Raw genomic sequence first — 22174 nt, forward strand, 5'->3', positions numbered from 1 at the left:
TTTGAAACAGACTAATTACTAATAGGATTTTTTGTAAGTAAAAGTCAACCCCTTGTTAAATCCCATTTCTGACTCTTCCCCTGAAATCACCCTCAGATTTTTCAGGACCCTAGCAATGTCTCTAAATTGAATGGATTAGCATTGTTGATGTCCACTTCATCCTGTAGTGTTAAAATTGCAAAACACTACAATTTTAGAAGGAGTATCTGTTTAATATTCTTGAACACAATATATCACCTTGATGGTACATGAATTTGTAAACTAATAATAACTCCAAATCCTGAATTTATGTAAGAGTAGACATGTGTCTCCTTGGTGGTCTACAAATAAGATTTTCTTCTGGCCACTTGACTGGTAAAAAATGCCCTATAAGACTTAATGTAATAAAAAAGAAACCTGTAAAGACTGAATAATAGACAGTAGACACTGCAGATGTGTTGAATGCAGTGACACACCGACAGCTGAATGCAAAGTTGTTCCCTGAAACTATTTCTCTCTATTACTTGAACAGGGAGCTGAGAGCATGCAGTCACCTAAGTCAGGGCAAAAGATTTTCACTTCTCTGAAAGCAGGATGCCAATACATATTGTGGTTTGGAGGATGCATCTGTTGGAGTATGCTGATCCAGTGTGATAGAGAAAAGAAAATTGGGTTTTTTGCATTCACTGGACAATGAAAGGTTTGATGCTGCAGGTGCCAAGGCTCTGTGACTCCCATTGGCTTGGATGAGTAGGGATGGTGTTTTTCACCTCACATGACTACCATGTCACCTCTCTGGGGTGTGCTGAGATCTGCTGTGAGGTGCTGAGCATCCTCAAACCTCATTAAAGTCATTGGATAGAGCCCTGAGCTATCTCATGAGATGAAGTTGCACTATTTATACTCTGAGAACATATGTATACTGTACTATTAGTGCTAATATTTTTGTCAGAACACTTTCTTAAAGCAAAATGTGAGAACATTTGTGGGCAGTAATCACAAAACAGGGTTGACAGATCCTTCCTTCTCTTACTCAGTCACAAACGTTTTTCCTTTCAACAGATGATGAAATGTAAATGGAACTGGTCATTTTCAAAGACTGGTGTTATTTTATTGATAATACATGAACATCAAAAGGGAGCTGACAAGGCTGTTGCCAAGTAGAACTGATAATTGTAGGGTGTCTGTGGCCCTGCCTTCAATTGAAAGAGGAGTTACACAGCCTGACAGTAATACCTGTAAGCGGGAACTGCATATTGCATTTGCAGAAGTTCATAAAAGACAGGGGGACTAAGCCCATCTCTTCCATTTCTACCAGATTAGCAGTTACATGTCAAATTTTATTTTACCAATTGCCTTCCATATGACAGAAGTCTATCCCTGTCTGAAAATCCAAGACCTTTCCTGTTGGTTGAAAACTGCAGGAAAAGCTCTCTTTCTGTGAACATCATGGTTCACACTGCCCTGGTACTAAGATGTGGGATTTCAGGCAAGAAACAATACTGGAAATTAGCAATTCAGAACAAGAAATTACAGGAAGGAATAATAATGTCACCAAATTGTTTTGTACCCCAGGAAATGTCTTGCTCAGATACTTTCATGGAATTGTTTGTTGCACTTGATCATCAATGAATCATCATCAGGTCCAGGCTGCCTGCATAGAGCTTTTGACAAAAGCTCCCAGCAGTAACTTCTGCCTGCTCTTCATCACACCTCTGTCATCACTACAGAGCGTGGGATAATAATAACAAAAAAAAAGATAAATCAGAAAGCCGAAACAAATCCTACCTGATGAATCATTATAGTGAGGAAGATTTGTGTGATTTCAGACTCACTCTTTCATTCAGAATCACATATTATCTGTTATTGCATTAATTGTAATAAACGCATAACCAAACCTGACACAAGCATCCATCTGAACAAGCACGATCTGGACAGGTTTAATGACAGGGTGTTTCTCAAAGAGTTCCTGTTCCCAACCTAAACACAGTTTGTTCAGTTAGAGACTTAAGAAATTCACCTCTATAACATTCTTTACCCTCTAACAATGATTATGAACAGAAAATAAAACACATCAAGTGCAAAGGTAATTTTATTTTTGAAATTATTAAGCACTTTTGCAAAGACAAATGTATCTGGAATTTTATAAGCTAGATATATTTATTATCTGTGGGCAGTTCTTGATATAGTTGTTATCTATCCTTCCATCCATGTTTTGTTTAGGGTAAGTAAAGAAAATTTTAATGCCTGCTGGCTTAGTAACAGCAAAGAATACAAACTACCTTCCAAATGGGATCAGCAGAAGACAGAAAACGGTGCTCAGTCTGTAAGCCAAGATAAGGAGTGAATACAAATGCACTCTTTTGCTGGAACTGTACATATTTATGCCAGGAAGAAGCAAGGACATCAGAATATCAAGGAGACAGTAAGAAAACACCACGAATATGTAAACAGGGACGAAGCAACAGAATTTGCTGCTCTCCCTGAGCAAGACTCCAGATGAGATTATCACTGGAGTCTATTGTCAGATGACTTTGAGAAAGACACCTTTATGCTTCAGAATGAGTAGAAGACAAGGTCAGAGATCAGAGCAGGGTTAGGATAACTGAAGGGTCCCTTGCACCAGTATAATGGGACATACCAATGTCTTCAAAACAAAGTTCGGATAGTTAAGCAACACCAAAAATGGGAAAAAAGGATTTGGACAAAAATTAGGCAAAACTGCAACAGACAGAGGTGTTTGTGATATGGGCAGAAGAACATTCAGGATCAAGAGCAGTATAAGAAAGCAAGGACAGGACTCAGCTTCAGGTCCAGTTAGTCCAGAAACTAATAGGAAATCTTCCAACAGACACCAAGCACTGTATTTAGATCCTCTTTTTATACGACTGTTTGTGGGTTCTGTGCTGCTCACCACAGCATTAGGGGGCACTTAAACATGCTGCTTGTATGAGTAAAATAACCACTTTGGGGGCATGATTGTGTGCAGATTTGGCATTATGAGTGAGCAGTCCAGTAAGATCATTCATTTAATGACTTACTGCATTCACAGGACCAAGATATGTCTACATTCTCTGCATACAAATAGGTCAGGGTCAAACACCACTTGACTTTATCAGGTTTTTTAAAAGAAGTCCACAAATTTTCAAATATTGGCTAACCACTGGCAGTAAAACAAATGTGTAATAACATGTTTAATTTTAACCACCTGAATAGTCCTGTTGAATGTAGGTCTGTGTACACATACCTAAATGCCCAGGCACTGAAGTAGCTAATCACACATTAAATTATCTCCTGTGTGTGGGAAATATATTATCATAATACATTTAAATATATATTAAACAATTCTTTTTTTTAATGTTAGTCTGAAAAATCCTATTGTCTTTAAAATGTTGGCATCTGTGCTAATTTACTTAGATTGCAATTAACTGTGGAAGTTAAGAGATTATTTAGAAAGTGTGTAAAACCGATCAGTTAAATGGCTGATCTTTTCCCAGGAAAAAGAACCCAACCTCTTTCTGTAAACAAAATCAACAATTATACCCAATCTAAAACACGTAAAAATGTTTATGAGCTACTGAGCAAGGTACTTGCTGAAAGACTGGAAGATGCACTCAAAAGACCTTTTAACTAATTCTCAGTCTAACAGACATGACAAATAAGTTACACTCCTTCACCTCACCAAATTTTGATGGGCTTCTTAAGGAAGACAAATTTAAAATTTTTAAGGACTCAATACAATTTTTTTTTTAAAAGAATCTTACTCAGACCCACAATTTAATAAGCACCTGTGCATTGGAAGTCCAGTTTGGTCTTGTTAAATGTCCAGTGGTTTTTCTGTTCATCTTGGTTGGTTTCACTTTTTGTGAACTGGATTGGAAAGGGATATAGCTGAATATCATCTTAATATTCAATGGTCACACAGTGCAGAACATCCTAGATGTTCTCTTTCAGTATCATGGTGATTGCTCACCACTTGATGTGTCTTGGGTACTGCTTGATGAGCTGTTATACCTCAGGGCCTTTTTAATACCTAAGTTAGTTTCCAGCAAAAGTTTTCTTTTTCCACAGTATTAACCATACCAAAAAGTGTTTGTTACATATGAATTAATGTTACAGTGTTTTATGTATACTAGTTTTCAATATTTTCAGTGTTCTATTTGACTGGGGAAAAAAAGAAAAAAAAAGTTTATATTTTTTTCTCTTAGTGCTTTCACTAGGCACTATGTAAAGTAAGGAAACATGGGGAAGACAATTTTTCTTTTTCAGTGTGGTTTCCAAAACTGTTTGTGGCCCTCCCAGAAAATGACCATTCTAATGATCTGTGTGATAAATATGCAAGTTTTTTACATTAAAAAATCTGGTAATTATTGTAAATTAGAGAATATATAAAGGGCATTGTGGCCTTCAAAGTCAGCAGAGACCAGTTCACAATGTGGCAGAGATGAAGCTTCAAGGATGATGTGTGTCTCTTTTTAGGGATACAAATCTTTTAAAGATTTCAGCACCCCATCTCAAGTTTTATAAATTAAGCTTATAATGCAGGCACAGCACATTCTTTTGTCATCCCCATGACTTTCAGTAAGTGTTTGTAATAACTCAGAAAGACAGTGATAACATAGGGAATGCTACAGTTGAATGAAGAACTGCACATATTCACTCCAGCAAGTCAGTCAGGCCTATAAATCATTTTTTGGTCTGTAGGATTAGAAGTAGATAATGAAGAAATGGAACAGCATGAGTAGATATAGCAAAAGCAAGATAAAGACTGGTGGATGTAACTACAATGCATCACCACTTTATTATATTTATTAGCACTGAGTGGAAATAAGTGGGGCAAGCACAGCAGCATCCAGACATGGAGGTGTCTCAGAGATGCCTGTTATTTTCCAATATAAATTCAGGAGTTCCCAATATAGCATTAGAATGGTGACTAGTCTTTTAAAACGTAATTATAGTGCTGATGCTTCCTTTGAGTAGACAGAGGGCAAGAGTATATAATGAAACAAAAGTTATGGATCAGTTTGAAGTGTATTGATCTGTCAAGGAAACAATGCTGTGTGATTTCATTAGCCAGTCTGGACTTGGATCTGTCACATGGCACTCCATGACTTAACATCCAGCAATACCACTGAAACTGACTCCCAAACTAAAACACAAACCAAAACAAACTAATGAGATTCCTCTCCAAGTTGAAACATACTCAGACACAGTTCTATTTCTAGTTTTGAGAAGTGAGATTTATTTTGAAAGTCACAAAAAACACTGCTTACCACACTTGAGTTTTCACCTCTTTTATTCCTTGAGCAATAAATGACATTCAGGCCCAAATTCCAAACCTCATTTTTTTATCAGCTTTACCTTTTTTCTAGCTTAAGTAGGTCTTCACCAGTCTTGGAAAGAACAATTTGAAGCACTTGTTTCAGAAAAGCACATCTGAAAGTGATACAATCTAGAAAAAATAAATACAATCAATCTCAAAAAAATAAAAATCAATTAAAATGCAGCATGAAGCTTCTAAAGACTTTAGGTGGAAGACAGATTTTTTTTTCTTTTTCCTTTGATTGCTTAGATATCCAAGAACTAAACTCCTAATCTTTCCCTAGAAGGGGAGAAATAAAAGGTGACACTTTCTCTCCTGAGTAATGAAAAGGTCTATCAAAAAATTTGGATTAGAAATAAATGTGGCTAAGAGAGATTCCATTGACCGAAGTGCAATAAAAGCACTATAAAGCTGTATAAAGCAATATAAAGCTGTATTAGGAAAAGAGAATTCTGGAGACTCTAGATCGCTACAAAAGCGACTGAGTGCGCATTCAGAAAGGCGGGCATCCTCTAGGTGAAGATACTAAGACATATTGAGACTGATAAGAAGACCATGAGAGGAAGGCAGCACCAGAGAAACGTGCAATCACCCCGGGCTGTGACAGCCCAGGGGAACAGAATCCCATTCACAGCCTGTAACACCTTCCTCCTCCCTGCGCCGAAAGCCGGGACGCGGCGGAAGCGGCGCGGTGCCGTCCCAGACGCGTGTCCCCGCTCCACCCCTGCGGGTCCTGGGCCGGCGGGGCAGGCAGGTGTGTCCCCTGCCCCGAGGGCCGGCAGGGACCACCGGCGGCAAGGGTGCCTGGAATAACCCAGGGCTCCGCCGCCAGCCGGTGCCTCGGCGGCCCGGACAGCCGCAGCCCCCCGGTGCTGAGCCCCGCTCCCGCTCGGCGCTGTGCCCCGCTCCCTCTCGGCGCTGTGCCCGACCCCGCTCGGCGCTGAGCCCCGCTCCCGCTCGGCGCTGAGCCCCGCTCCCGCTCGGCGCTGTCCCCGGGAGGCCCGGCCCGCTCGGCCCCCAGCGGCCGCGGCGGGGAGCGCTGCAGCCCGGCCGCCTCCCCCGCCTCCCCCCGCGCCGCGCCGAGCCGAGCCAGCCGCTATTTTTAGCAGATCCTCCCCGCGTCGCCACGGGCGGCGATCGCAGCGCGCAGCCCCGCGCCAGCTGCCGCCGCCGCCCCGCCCGCCCGCCGCGCTCGGCACAGGCTCGCCCCGCCGGCGCGATGGCCACCTAATCTCTACCTAATCGCTACCTAATCGCCACCTCATAGCCACCTCATAGCCACCTCATCGCCGCCGCGGCTGCCGCGGCCGCAACTTTTCCTCCCCGCGCCGCGCCGCTCCTTCCCCCGTCGCTCCGGTGGAAGATGGCAGTTGGGGGAAGCGCTGGAAGTTGCAGCCCGCGAGCGAAGAGATAAGGCGGAGGAGCGGGAAGGTGAGTGGCACCGGCCGGCTGCCCCTCCGCTCCGCCCGGCTGCGGCGGGCTGCGAGTGCGGGGCCGGCCGGTCCCGCCACCCGGACGTTGTCCTCGACCTGCCGGGGCGGTATTTTTGGGACCTTCGGGGAGGTTTCGGGAAGTTGGACCGTGTAAAGGCTGGCAAGGTGGCGGGGGAGGGAGGACACAGCCGCCCCAGGCAAGTTTTACTTCTCGGGAGGACGAGTGGAAGAGCAGCTCCCGGAGCGCTTGCCCTGCCGGGCGGGGGGTGCGTTTCTGGCTCCGGGGGATCCTCTGCGACCCCGCGTCCTGCGGGGCCGTGGGCGAGTCGCGGGTGCCGGCCGGAGAGAGGCGGCCGGAGCTCAGCGGGCCGTGCCAGCCCCCCGGGGTGGGCTGGGACCGCCGAGCTCCGGAGGGCGCCGGGGGAGCTGGCCCGTGGCGGCCGAACAGGTGGGCGACCGGGGTGCGCCCTCCTCGGGCACCGCCGCCGGCCGGTGTCGGACTGCCCGCAGCAGGCGGCAGCCGGAGAGCGGTGCGCCCCGTCCCGTCCCGTCCGCTCCCTTTCCCGTGCCGGGTGGGTGGCCAGAATTTTGTATAATTGTGTTTACGGTGCCAAAGCGGTGCGTGCATCCCGGCCGGCAGCTTCCCGTTTGGCAGCGCAGGGCATGAGGAAGGTAGTTCCCAGCAAAGGTACAGTTGTTTTGACTCATCTAAAATGTCTGAGTTTTGATGTGAAATGGAACATAATAGTAATCAGTAATCATTCATGCTTATCACTCTTAGAGAAATAAAGCGGGTATTACTCGTAATGCACAAAGTGCGTATTCATCTTTTAATATCTACCCCGAGCCCACAGCAGTTTATATTTTTAAGTGCTCTGATCAGGTCTAAACCCACTGTTAAACAACATGAGAATTTAAGTGTAGACAAATATTTAAAACAAGCCGATCTTTGAAGAAGTAGTGTGGTGGATTGTGGAGACCTTTTGGCATATGAAAATGCATGAATGTGCTTTTTTGATGCAAAACTTGTTGAGATTTTCTGTCACAAACAGCACAGAACAAGCACTGACACAGAAACCAAGGGATTTTAAACATTTGTCTTTCAACATTGTCAGCTTTAGTTCTTTGACATTTTGTTTTCTGTGACAGGAGAATAGTTTTGTGACAGTTATTCAAGATTTAATTTGCAAGCTCACAAAGGCCTGTAGCTGTGATGAGAACTTATGAACAAAAAAAGGAAGATATTTCACATTTAGGTTTTTCACATGTCCTATCCTACTCAAATGTCTTGTCCTACTCCTATCTTCTCTCCCCACACACCTAGCTCGGCAACAGCATCCCTATATCTTTTGAAGTTATCTTGTTGCTTAGTGTCTCTAGATTTTCTCTCATGTCCATTTCTGTGTCAGTGGCCCCAGCTCATATGTGTTTTGTACCAGGAATACCTACTTTGTTCAGAAAGAGATGCCAGTTTGTTCTCTGTCATAACACCAGAGCAATCTTGAAAGGTAATTCCATCCCTTCATACACTTAAGTTGCATTGTTATTTGTGTGAAATAGCTGTGTCTCAACTATATAGAACTTTCTACCATGAATGATGCAAATAATATACTATTTTAACACCTCTTTGTCATGGCAAAGATGAGATCCAAAACAGTGGGAATAAACATGTCATGGCTCCAGAGAAAAGCTGCAGTCAGTCATGTTTGTGTACCACTGGTGCAGGTTTCTCCATATAAATATTGAAATAGCTGTCTTTTAAACAAAAATGTAGTTGTCAGTTCAGAATTCCAAAAAAGCAGAAAAACATGCCATTATACTTCTTGGTGACCAGCTTGATGCAAACACAGCGCCATAGTTAAGCCTACCCAAAGCATTGGTCTCAGTGTCAGAGTCCTCTGAAGGTCTGTGTAAATGTGTAATACACCCAAATGTTTTGAGTCTGACTTTAAAATGTTAGTTTTGAAAACAGTAGTGTTTGGTTTTCCATTAAATTGCTTTTCCACAAATGAAGCTTGGTCTGCATGACTAAATGGGAACAGTAATTTGTAAGCTGTTGTGTATCTTCAGTTTACCAGCATCTTCCTGCTCCCAGAGCAGTTTAAAACCAAAAGCCAAATAGTGTCTTCACTGCTGGAAGCCAATACATGCTTCATTTAGAGCAGTTGTTCTATTAAAATTTATTTCTGTGGGAAAAAAAAAAGATAATACTATAATTAAGTGCATATGTATTTTCTAATTTCTTGATAAAAATAACATTAAAAAGAGATTCAGTTATAAAAATGATATACTTTCTAAAAAGCATGTAAACCAGAAAATAGCTTTCAGTTCTTCATCTCACAAACTCAGGCCCCATAGAACTTGCTGTTATAAATATTACTTGCATACTGAAAATATGTTTCAATGTTGAGTTTACCTGTCCTGAAAAAAAGTTTACCAAATTGTATGAATCATGGTATGAAATACCATGAGTACTGATGGCACCTAAATGTAGTTGCAGTAGTTAGTTCCTTAGTATTCAGCTAATGGTTAGTAGGCAAAATGTAGCTTTGAAAGTAATCAAATCCTCTTGTGAATGAACAACTATAACCAATGGAAAATGACAAAAGAATTGGGATGTAGTCTAATCATCCCCAAATTGGAAAATTAAGTACATATTTACCAGAGTGTTTGTAATATTGTTCTTTTATATTCACCAGTATTCAGACTAGCTAATTTAAAGCTACTTAGGGTATATGTGTTGAAACTGCAATAGAAAGTATTGTGGCTTGCAGCATACTCATAGCTGAACCATTTAGCTTGAGAGAGCTTAGTGCATCACAGGAGTGAGGCTTTTTCCCTTTTAAAAAAGAGTGGGCCAGATTTGTTGAGGATTATATGCTGTGTCCTGTAAGCATGCTGTTTACATGAACTTTCCATATAAATTCAAATTAAAGGAATAAGTATTCATCAGAGTTTTCCAGTCTCCTCAAAAGTACGAAAATGTTCTTTAAGTTGCTGTAATTAAGTAGAAGGTACATAATGCATCTGTTGAGTTAAATTAAAGATAGCTCTCATGTAAAGACAGAACATTAGGCTATTCTATGATAAAACATATTTGTCATCCTTCAAAGCCTCAGTAATGATTTCCAGATAAATAGGCAGAGAATGTTGCATTGCTGAATCACTTAATGTTATATTGTTTGTTGAAACAGATAGATGAGTAAGACAATTTAGAGCTAGCATTACTTGATGAAATCACCTTTCATTTTCTCCTTTTGGTTTTGAGTTTTTAAATTAGGATAATCATACATGACCAAAGAATTTTTTCCTTACTTAATGTAATTTGTAATGAATGCATTATTTTGTGAACGTCAGTGTGTGCTGGGTAAGACTGTGCTAGTGTTGAACTTACTGTTACAACTTTAATAATAAATTACAAAGTTTATTTGTGCTGGATAGATTCATCTTCAAGCAGCTAAAAAATTACAGTGAAATAGTGCTTAACTACCACTCAAAATAATGTTTCTATACTTTGAGGCCAGTTTATACCTTTCCTGTGAGGATAAACCCACACTTCTCCATACTTCTCCATTTTTTTACAATATATAGTTGTATAACTTTCTGCTAAAGAAGTTTGTCAATGTGAAAAGTTAACATGAGTTCAAAAAAAGATTGGACAAATTCCTAGATAAAAAAAGCAAAAAAGCAAAAAAAACAAACAAAGGCTAGAAAGCAGAGATATAATGCTTCTGAGTCAGAATATCCCTAACCAGCAAATATTCTGGAGGTTTCAGTGCATTTCAAGAAGGTACCATTCACATGGTTGCATTGCACTTCCTCACTTTTCCTTATGCATTTGCCGTTGGGCATCTGGGGAAAAGGTGTTGGATTCTGAGCAGGTCTTTGGTTTGGTTAGATTCTACTGTTCATGCATTCTTACCCAGTCAAGGTGGGCAAGGTGATACACAATTTAGACATTCCTTTATGGGGAAAAGTGATTGAAAACTTTTGTTACACAACATTCAAGCAGATGTTTACTTGAATTAATTGGCATTAACTCAATTATGATTATGAGATGGAAAGGTAATAGAAAGCAAATATTCGTTCCTATTTTCCAGTAACTTATTGTTAATGGTATTTTTCAATATATGTTAACATTGGTCATTCACAAATGACCAATACATTGTTGAAGTTTGTTTATGATATGTTGCAACTCTCCAGATAGTTTGTTTTAAATCTACTGCATAACTGTAAACTATTTTTTTGTAAGAAAATGAAATGCTTTTCAGTCAAAGTAGTTAAGTGCCAGTAAGAAGATGACTCCTATGTCTTTTATTTGTCCCCAGTTCCCCAGTATGTCTTTATTTGTCCCCAGTTCCTCAGTTTTGGAGTTGAAAACAATGGATTCTATATTTCTTCCTTTGATTTCTGCTCTGAGACACTAAGTCTTTTAGCTCATTTCTGTTCAAGATACAGAGTACTCCTTTTCTAGAATGGATGACTGTCACTGTTGGGATTTTATTCAGACTTGAGTCTGGTTTTCTGGTTTAGTCTAAGCATGCATGAGCCTCTATTGTCACATTCACTGAGTCCAGCTTTTGTTTCCATGCTCTGTTAACCTGCAAGAGAGGTGAACACCTGGTCTAAAGAGTATTTTGAAAAGATGATGTCCAGTGCACAAAAGAAATTGGCAGCCATGAAGGATGCCAATCTTGTGTGCATACAAGATACGTGAGCACTTGAGCCTGAACCTATCCATAAATGAAGTGGTGCTGCACAGTGCCTTTGGTGTTTTCAGCCTTTTATAGCAACAAGGATCTTCCATTTGCAGCTGCCTTTCCATTGCAGTTGTGTCACCTTTCACCAAAGCTTCTAGGACAGTGTTTGCCTTCCTGTCCTCATGCTCTTGGTCTCATGCTGTTATTCTCCTGGCCTTGTACCTCCATACCGTGCTACTGCTGTTATGTCACAGAGGTGATTGACACTGCTGTAAGAGTCCAGCCCTTTCACCAGCCTTTTCTTGCACAGTTTTTTGCAGCTTTTAGTTTGCATTAGGAGGAAGACAAGTATTTGCCCAGCATTCCCCAATAATAGCTAGTTAGTTTGCAACACCAGCCTCTGATCAAAAACTACTTTGTTTGGGGCTAATGGCATCATAGAGGGGGCAGTTGGGAATTTGAACAGATCATGGGGAAATTTATGTGGTTACTGTGGGAAAAGTAGTATGGTGCACTACCTGATACACTGGAGAGGACACCTGGGAGAGGATGCTTGATGGGGAAACCCTGGCTGTTCTCTTCTTGACTAGGCACTGGAGCTTTCCCTTGCCCCTTTTCATTTTCTCCCTTTGCTTTTCCAGTTACCTTTCTGATTTTTCAATGTTTTTATCTCACTCCCTGCCTTCTTTTTCCCCTAAAGAAACTTTTATTCTTGGCTTTGATGCTTGTCACCAGCTATAAACTCTGCAAGTAAATCAGAAAGGGACATAGAGATGTTTATATGGGAGAAGTTTAGGTAAATGTGTGAGTAGATTGGTACATGGTCAATTTATACCTATGTAAATAGAAATTGTCTGATAACTTTCCTCATTTTAATTCTTGGTCAAAGAGAAGTCATACATCTGCTGAGTATTTATATAGTCAGCCTGAATTTACTCTTCTGGTTTATTTTCACAGGAGAATATCTATATTCCACCAGATATCTCTGTTTCCTTCTCTGTATCCTTTTCAGTCTGAATTTAGATTTTTTCAGTAAATTAGTCTGTGCCCACAGAAATCTCTCTATTATGTTGTCCAAAGGTCATAATACTCCATCTCCTTTTTTGAATAGTTTCAGTGATATGTCCTAGGTTGTATTAAGCTCAACCTGAAAATTTAATTTCCTGTTGCTTTTGTAATGCTCATGGTTACACTAGATCACAGAAGTTGGAAGGAACCTGTTGGTCGAAATACATAGACTTTAGGCAATGTTGTTTAGGGGTTAGTTCAATTCTAACCTTGGAGCCTGGAAAAGCTCCAAGGAAAGCAATTCCACTGCTTCTCTGAACAACCATACCCAATACTTAATTATCTTGGTAGCACTTTTTCTTCTTTATGTTAAGTCATAGCCTCCCAGTTTCAATTCATGCGTATTTTCTCTCATTTTTGTGCCTTGCATGCCTGTGAAGAGCCTGGCTCCTTCTGTTTGGTAAAGCTCCTCCTAGGCACTGATAGGCTGGTGTTAGGTCCCTGCTAAAGCTGCCTCATCTTCAGGATGAACAGGTCCAGCTCTCTCAGCTTTCAACAGGGCAGGTCCTCCAGCCCTTTCCTACTTTGACAGACTCTGGAGGAAGCTTCATTCAGTTATTTGGAACACCAAGACTGGATGCAATATTCCAGATGAGGTCTAGTGCTTGAGTAAACTGGAAACATGAAACTTCATCTTGGTAGAGCTACCAAATAGCAAATAGCACTAAATTCTAACAGTCCAGGAATGAGACATTAGGCAGAACTTTACTGTCTTGTAACCATAAAATTAATTCAAACTACTGTACACTTTTAAGAATTTGTTATTGCATCTTACGATAAAATAAAGTCAATTTGATATTTCTTCTCAGGAAAGTTATTGAATCATGCTATTTTGGAGTAGGGAAATAATGTGATATTGGAATTTCATTTTAAAACACTTTCTATGCATTATTATATCTCTCTTATAGAAGTGTATGAAGAAAATTATATGGCACAGACATTCTGTATGTCTAGGCATTTAATGATACAAAATTCTAATTACTCAAGTTTTTGACATCAAGTTAACATTAAGTCTCCAGGGTACCTAACTATTGAACTAAACCTTGCTTTGACAAGGGATGAGTGAACTGCAGGCATGAATGTAAGATTTACAAGGAAAAAAATTAACCTAATTCAAAATAGGAAATAAGCAACATGCACATAGTAACCATTTGGTGCATAAAATGTGTAAATTATTCATTTGTTTCATAGATAGATAGCTCTTCAGTTTTCCATATATAGGTTAAAACTAAAGAAATGTGTGGACAATATAAAATACATACGGTTGCCATTCCAATGTTTTGTGTTTCCTCTTTTGGCAGTCAATAAAATCAACATTGATTAAAAAGTCATAGTATTAGTTAAGCAGATTTTTGGTATTTCATTTGGAGTTGAAGCTGTTTTACTTGGGATATAAATAATTACTCAATATATTATATGAAAACATATTATAAATGGAAAGATCAGTGAGTTGAAATGGAAAATAATTTTCTATACCTGAAACACATCATAGTCCTGTAATGTGGTTTAGATCTGCCCTCCTGACTGCCACAATCAGCACCAGGGATCTAGCTGGAGGTTGCCATAAGATTCTTTTTCACCTCACTGTACTCAGTTTTCCTTCCATAAAAATCAGAGCAATTAGGAAACAGCAGGGCACTGAAGTTGAATCTCATCCACAGGAACAGAGTAAAGACCTAGTCAAGATGCAGCCCTGTGGCAATCAGGACCACAGCCTACAAGAATGAATAGTTCAGGAGGGGAATCCAAGCCAAGGTATGAATCAGAGAAAGGTATTTTCATTTGTAAATTACATTTGTATGTTTAATTTATGGGCAGCCACTGCAGTACCAGCCTAGCAGTTCCTTCCTCTCGCATGTGTACATTCCATGCTTGAAGGTGGACAGTCTGCTCAGAGCACCAAGTTCTGTGGAGCAGAGTGTAACAAAGAGAAGATAAGTAAAATCTTTAATGGGTTATAGCTCTCCTATTTCAAACATATTAGTCTCTTATGAAGACTGTGAATGAAGAAACCACCTAAGAGAATATTCAACTGCTCTCAGTGTATCCAGGTTGCTTACTCAGAGTCTCTTGGAAGACTGTGAATTGTTTATATTTGTTCTCTGCCATTGCATACACCTTGTCTTCCACTCCATCTGGCTATATGCTTTCACCTCCTCCAAAAAAAGAAATTCTGTTACGAAAATGTAGTTAAGTATTGCTATCTTTTGAACAGTTGGAGCAAGGGTTCAAAGCTTCCTTTTGACTGGAAAGTGAAGTTAGCAAGTGGATTTTTTGGTGCAGAGGTTTTCTTCAGAAACTGGTGAAAAAAAAGGACAGATTTAATGTAATTAATGGGTGTTTAACCCTAGGTTTTTGTAGCATTTTAGTGAGATACATGTGACTTGATCAGTATCAGCCTATTAATGTGATGAGACTTCCTTCAGGACTTCTGAGAGCTGATCAACCATTCTTCTTCCTTGTGCTAATGCATGTCATTTATACTTATCCAGATTATGAAGAAAATGCAGTTTTCAAAAGAAGGTGAAGGGAATGACATCTAAAAATTTGCTGAGGGTGACACTAATATTAACAGTATTAGGACCTTGATTGAAGAGGTCAAGGATCTTGTCTGTGAGGAATTGTGCAATTGACTATAATGAGATCAGGATGTCACCTTTGCATGTAAAATTTTCACCTGTTTCATGGGCTGTTGTTTGTTGTTGAAACAGATCAGATTAAGAGGAGAGCTTGTGAAAGCCCTGTTCAAGGTTGAGATCTACTAAAGACGTGCATGGAAGACTGTAGTATACTCATTTCCTTCCCAGCCAGAGCAGAAATGGCACGGAGCATGGAATCTGGGACTGGAGCTAGCAGCAGTGGATTGTTCCTTAATTCATTAGGGCAAACCATTGGAAGCTTATTCAATTTAGACAGGGAGGCAAAGCAGCGGAGGAGCTAGAAATGTGTATAAAAGATAATTCCTGATTATTCTTTGCTGCCATCTTTTCCAAATTACCTTTAAATAAATTTAGCAGATTTTGGCATGCAGTCTGGGTACATTTTCCCTACATCAAACTGTCTGCATGCTTCTATTCCCTCCATCACTAGTTTTCCTTAGCGATGCCTAAATATAAGTTTGTAGCTTCTTCAGTGTACTCTGATTACATGCAAACAGAGCGTGCTGGTATGCGTAGGAGATTTTTCTGGGCGTCTGGCAAATGAAATCGTTTTTCTTTAGGCCACAGAGTAGCAACTGAGTTGCTTCCACAATTTCACTGCAATTTTTATGGGGAGTCTGTATACAAAGCCTGAGAGAAATCTGGAAGGGTTTTGTTGTATTGAATTTGTAGTGACAAATTGACTGTCATTCCTGACACAGCTTCACAGGTACTTATCCTCAGAATGGTCATCCCTGCTTTTGAAGAGAGTTGCTGGGATGTTGGTTGCCTGTGGACTCTGTATGCATCATTTTTCCTCTCTCTTTATTTCTGTGGAGTGTTTGTATTGCTGTTTGTGTAAAAAGAGACTGAGCTGGGAGAGACAGCAGGAGACACAACTGCGAGTCTTTTTCAGCTGACATTTGGACCATAATTTAGGTTTTATGCATAGAAATGTCAGCTCAAAAGACACTTCTGTGTAGATAATGAAGCAACATAATAAATCCTTTATCCTGTTAAGACAAAAAGATATGGATTTTTTTTCAGTGATTTCAGTTCTAAGTATTTCAGGAGAGAGAATTTAAAAAGGCATGTTTTTTGTATTTTAAGGCCACAAGTGTAATCAAAACAAATTAAAAGTAAACCAAATTTTAAAAAAGGTTTTAAATTTGCTTGCTTACTCTGATTGAGGGTGATTATCTTGCATACAACTGATTAACTATGTGATATGTAACCTAAAGTAGTTTTCTTAAAATATCATAAGATTGCCTCATCTTTAGGTTGCCATTGCTGTATTATGTATTGGTCACTTTATATTACTCACCTCTGTGAAAAATAACACTATATAGCTTCCTGCTCCAAGTATTTTGAAATCAATATGATGAAAATACCAACATCTGTCATTTATGGTGTGTGAATGAGAGGAGTGAATTCCAGAGTGAATGGGAAATGCATAGATAGGCAAGGCCAGAACTGGAGTCTAATATATGTATTTTTTTTTTGTTCATAATTGGGTTTTAAGTCCAGCATCATGACAGGATGTGGACTGTGTGCTAAGCACACATAGAGCAAAGCAAAGACAATTATTTTTCACCCTTAAAGCAGTTACTGTACATTGGTGCGATGATCTGTCAGATCTCTATGCAGGCTGTTATCCTCTTGTCTAGAGATTTTTTCCAGTGATGTTGGTGCTTCAGTTAGGCAAAAGAATAATTAACTATACTGATCTTAACAGAACTGTTATTGCTGACACATATCAAGGGGAAAAAAAGAGAAAATCTGACTTGCATCAGGTTGAAAATGTGTTAGCTATTGGCTCAGTCTAATTATACTGAATTAAATCTAATTGCATATCGTCATCCAGGCCCCAGAATTTTAATAGTAAATGAATTCTTCTAAAGTTATAAGGGTGATTTAAAAAAATAATGTAAATTCCGTGATACTTTCTCTGTAAAATTTAAATTTCTGGAAAAAACAAACACTGTTTAAAGAAAACAACACTTTTGGTGAGGAAGTTTTTGTCAGAAACCAGTAATTAAATATAGAGGATTAAAATGAATAGAAAATAAACCTCAAGGTTTTTCACCTGTTTTATTTTATTATCTATTTCAATAATTTATTATGTAATACTGAATTAGAGAAGTTTAGTAGTTTGTTATGAAAGAAGGTACTACTAACAATATTTCTGTTTTAAAAGATGAATGCTACAGCTGAATTCTCTACATTTACCCTGGTATAGAATAGTGTTGGCTATGGCATTCCTAGAAATAGAAATGTAGATACAGCTTTTTGTGTAGTAGATAGCTGAAGAAACAATCCTCTCTGAATGAAGATTTCACTTGGTCCTGACCATTTTGCAGCTGGTTAATTGTTTAAAGTGAAAGTAATGCTGTAATGCATATGGACAGACATAGCAGTTGGTACTTGAAACCAGTTATGTTTCATTCTGCATCAGTCATTAAAAATTGTATTGATTAGACGATAAAACCAGTGCTGCTAGAAGAAATAAAGGGTAGGTTGAGCAAAAAAAATATTTTTTTTTTCAATTTGCAATAGATGAGGAGACTCCTTAGTTTAGTCTTTGGTTTAGTAACTGCAATGTTATTCAATGCTGTGGTTCTCATTTCCTAACAGTAATAAACTGGAATTCTTTATTTCAGTTTATATTGATTTTTCTTTTGCAATGCATCTGAAAATTAATAGAAGCTTTGCCTATTTTATTACAGTTCTGAAAAAAAGGAGAAATAAAAATTGCATGTGAAGATAAAGCCAGTAAAATCTTAATGCTTTAAATGGAAGTATTTCTGAGAAGCAAGTGGAAGCATGTCACATCTGGCTCTTTATTCTGCTGAATCAGATTAAGTTACTTCTATGTGTATCTAGCCTAAAATTTTGGCATTTCTGAGATGATTGTCATGTAAGAGCAAGTTTGGGAATGATGAGCTGGGAAAGGGACTGTTCTGACTTCTTCAGGTATCAACTTCCATGTTTTTACTGCTTGGTCAGGTTCCCTAGGAAATACCTAAAAGAATACATTCTGGCCTTGAAGCAGGACATATCTATCTTTATTCTCCAATTTTCTTTTTGCCCAGCTGGCAAAAATCAGTAGCTGTAGATGCAAACCGTATCTAGTTCTTCCTTGGTAACTTAGGGGAAATCAGTGAGATCCAGGAAACTTGTCTGATGGCGTTGTGAATTTGTTTCTAGGCTGTGCCTCTGGTATAGGTCTGGAAGAAGGTCTTGAGGCAGGAAGAGGTTATCTGAAAGTAATTCTGGTGCTTCACTGAAGATGACCCTAGGATACACTACTAAGGTTTGTGGCAGCCTCTCCGTCCTCTTCATAGAAGAGGCAGGTGTTATATGCAGTGCTCACAATTTCTGGATGCAGAACTTTTATAGACTTCAATTTGAATGCTTCCTTCTCCTGGAACACCTGGCATTATTTGTGATCCTGATGTATGACCATGAAATCTTACTGTTAGCAGAATTATAAATCCAAATGTGGCCACATATGACACCCAGACCTCCCCTTGCTATCTAATCTGCAGTACCCTGACCGGTGCCAAGGGATTTCCTTTAGAAATGAAATGGCTGTTTTTCTCATTTTCATACACTGCCTTTGGCAGAGGCTTGCTAAGTTGGTGGGGGGTGAAATTTGATGGCTTGGCAGTGTGGTTGCTAACTTTTAAAGTCTTGTTCCTTGAATGTGTTTTTAGAAAGTTGCCTTTTAAGTGATATGTATTTCTTCTCAAATGGAACATTTGAAAAATTAGGGGAACACAAAGTATTTGGTAAGTGCTACGGAAAGTCTCACATCCATGAGAACATCAGTGAAGAACTTGTTAATGTCACTGCTGCTTCTCTGTAGCTCCAAGGGGGTGGACACTGCTGTCTTGAAGAGATCATTTTTCTTTGTTCAGAGTTATAACAAGTAATCCTTTCTCTTGTGGCATTTATGGATGCCTTCTGTCAGCTCTCATTTAAATTGATACACCATCAAATGTTGATATGCAGGTTGTGATATGAAAAAAGACCACAATTTAGCCTCTAAAAATGGCATAGATAAGTGACAGCAGAAAGCTTTCTGGGCTTAAATCAGACTTATGCATCTAAATATTATAAGATTCTTCTTAACGATTTTCTTAGATTTATAAGAGAAAATTCACCTATAGTTGCTAGGAAATTAACAGTAAGCATATAACTAGATTAAAAAGAAAAGTGCTGCTTTATCTCTTTCCTCCAAGTGAACTTTTAATTTTCTGGATGAGTGCTTTTTCTAGAATACAACTTTTGTCTTTCAAATTCCTCTTTCTAACTACCTGTTTTAAAAAGTATCTTTCTCCCAAGTAATTTCTCCTTTGTACTGTGTTGTTTCTTGAAAAGATTGTAAAAGAACTCATGCTGTGGTCACAGTTCCCTAGAGCAATTTCCATGGCATTTTGCCTTTATATCACAGTTGTTTCTCTGAGTTGTTGCACCAAGCTGGATACTTTTTCAGTATTTGTGGCTTAAATACTCATAGAAATTTCACTTTTCTTCTTGGGTGCTCCACAAGGCCATGAAGACCCTTTTTTTCCCCTCAGAATTAGTAAACACAGTATTTTCTCTAAAACTCTTCAGATATCTGCAGTTTTGAATACTGCATTTTTTCACTTGGTTCATAAAATCACATTTATTAAATGGTTAGGGCTGGAAAGGACCTTAATGACCATCTGTTCCAACCCCCCTGCCATGGTCAGGGACTCCTTCCACTAGACCAGGTTGCTCAGAGCCCCATCCAGCCTTGAACACTTCCAGGGTTGGGGCATCCACAGCTTCTCTGGGCAACCTGCTCCAGTGTCTCACCACCCTCACAGTAAAGAATTTCTTCTTAATATCTAATGTAAAACTATGCTCTTTCAGTCTGACCCCCTTCCCTCTTGTCCTGTCACTATGTGTTCATGGGAAAAAACCCTCTCCATCTTATAGACTCCCTTCAGGCACTGGAAGGCCACAATTAGGTTACCCTGAAGCCTTCTCTGAACAATCTTAATTCTCCCAGCCTTTCCTTATAGGAGATGTCTTCTGATGCCTTAAGTTTCAGATTCTGTGCTGCCTAGGGGTGTAGCTCTGAGCTTCATATTAAGTGTTAGTAGGTTCAATTCACAGGGTAAGTAGATAAAACAATCCTTTTCCAGCTTGAGAGTAAGGACAACCCTTAGCAGCTTCAGGTCCAGAAGTATAAACAACAGGTAACTGAAGAAGAGGCAAACAAGGAGGATGGGACTTCATAACCTAAAGCTGTAATTGGACAATTAACTCCAATATGCAAATGAGCCAAAACTTATAAAAGTGTGAAACCTCATGATTGGTTATCCATTTTGTGACCATTTTGGGTCCACCTTGAGTGTAGCGCTGGCCAGGCTCTTGTATTGCCCAAGGTGTGTCCTTTAAGGCCTTTTAATAAGTACCTATTTTATTCTCTTAGCTCTGTCTAGTCTGTGTTCCAGGTCAGACTCTCAAGACACCACTTCCATCTTTCTAATCATCTTCTTGGGCCTCCTCTAGATTCATTGCAACAGATCAATGTCCTCCCTGTGCTGAGCATCCCAGAAATGAATGCAGTATTCCAGTATTTCAGATGAGGTCTCATGAGACTAAAATAAAGGGGCAGAATCACCTCCACTGATCTGCTGGCAATGCTTCTTTAGATTGATTTCACAGGCCTTTAAACTGACCTTCCTTCTTTCTAAGACACAAGTCATATCTGTTAAAAATTAATGTTATGTAACAGTCTCAATAGTAAAGTATGCCTAAAACTGTGTTCATCAAAGCCACTTTTGCTAAATAAAAATTTTAAGCTGTTATTTATTAAAACATGTGGTGAAAAGCATCTTGTGGAAAGGATTAAATACATTATTACAATACCTTGTATTCAGAAATATTGCATGTATTTGTTTGCATGTACAGAACTTAATTTCTTCTCTGCACAATTTATTTTCATGTATTTTCACGTTTATTGTAAATGCTCACATAGGTGAAAGATGTCATGTGCCTAGCACCAGCAAATAGTATGCAGTAAACAAGTTATAGTCAGGAAGTAAATTTGTTATGTACTGTGAGTTGATGTTATCAAAATAAATGTGTCTGTTAAACCTAGGCATATACTCTGAAATTTGATCCTTTAAAATTTCATAATTTAAAATCTCAGTCCTGCTCAGCATACATTAAAGTAACACGAAGACAAACTACAGGCTGGTGCCTTTCAAAGTAGCCGTGGCAGATACTAGACTTCAGCTCTCTGTAGAAGTAGAACTGTACCTGCCTAAATTTAAAGACACTCACCCTGCTGGTTTTGATCTTTTCCTGTCAGTTTGATTATACTGGTATTCTTTGAAGGCTTACTCAGTGATTTTGGGTTTTTTTAAATATCAAGAGATTAAATGCATTTTCTCTAATAATCTTGGAGAAAGTGTGTGCTCAAAGCAAAGACGGCACTGTTTGAGAATTTTTTCTGTTTTTTCAAACTACAAAGACCTGTTGAAGAGAACAATGATGACATATCTAGATGGAAAGATCTTAGATTTACTTTTTGGATTTCAGTTTTCTTTTATGCTTTTTCTTTTAGTTTAAGTGATGAATGTGACTCATGTGAGATGAAGGAATCCTTTTAATATTCCTATGTTTTGGCAACAGTGGAAGTACAGTAGTCAATGAAAAAAAAACATAGATGGGGCAAGGCAAATCTTAAAGTTTGGTAACAGCAATGGTCAATGATGAAGTGAGAGGATTTTTAAAAATCAGAATAACAGATTGGCAGCTGGGAAGCACATCTAAAGGAGACTTAGTTGTATTATTGGAAAATAAATATATGGACAGAACATCTGAAAATGTATTACAGGAAAAAATTATGGGAATGTACAGATTTACTCCTTTGCCATAGATGGACATAGGTTGACATAGATAACCAGGCAAAATACTATCATGCTTGAAACAGATTAGAGAAGCCCAGGTAGAAAGTGGCACTGGCTGAATGCCTGGGACACCCAACAG

At 39.2% G+C, this 22174-nt stretch overlaps 1 protein-coding gene across 6 annotated transcripts in view; it reads left to right on the plus strand.

The window, feature by feature from the left end:
• The first annotated feature begins 6442 nt into the window (after positions 1–6442).
• HDAC9 (histone deacetylase 9) overlaps positions 6443–22174 on the plus strand; it is a 452594-nt gene continuing 436862 nt past the window's right edge. For 2 of the 6 annotated variants that reach the window (XM_064411622.1, XM_064411704.1), the window contains exon 1: positions 6443–6733. The gene's annotated coding sequence lies outside the window, so the exon portion shown is untranslated. Of the gene's footprint in view, positions 6734–14155; positions 14259–18347; positions 18456–22174 lie in introns of those variants that run through there. The other 4 variants (XM_064411617.1, XM_064411693.1, XM_064411632.1 and 1 more) reach the window with 3 other exon arrangements.

Source organism: Passer domesticus, chromosome 1 (assembly GCF_036417665.1).
Source record: "Passer domesticus isolate bPasDom1 chromosome 1, bPasDom1.hap1, whole genome shotgun sequence".
Lineage (NCBI taxonomy): Eukaryota > Metazoa > Chordata > Aves > Passeriformes > Passeridae > Passer > Passer domesticus.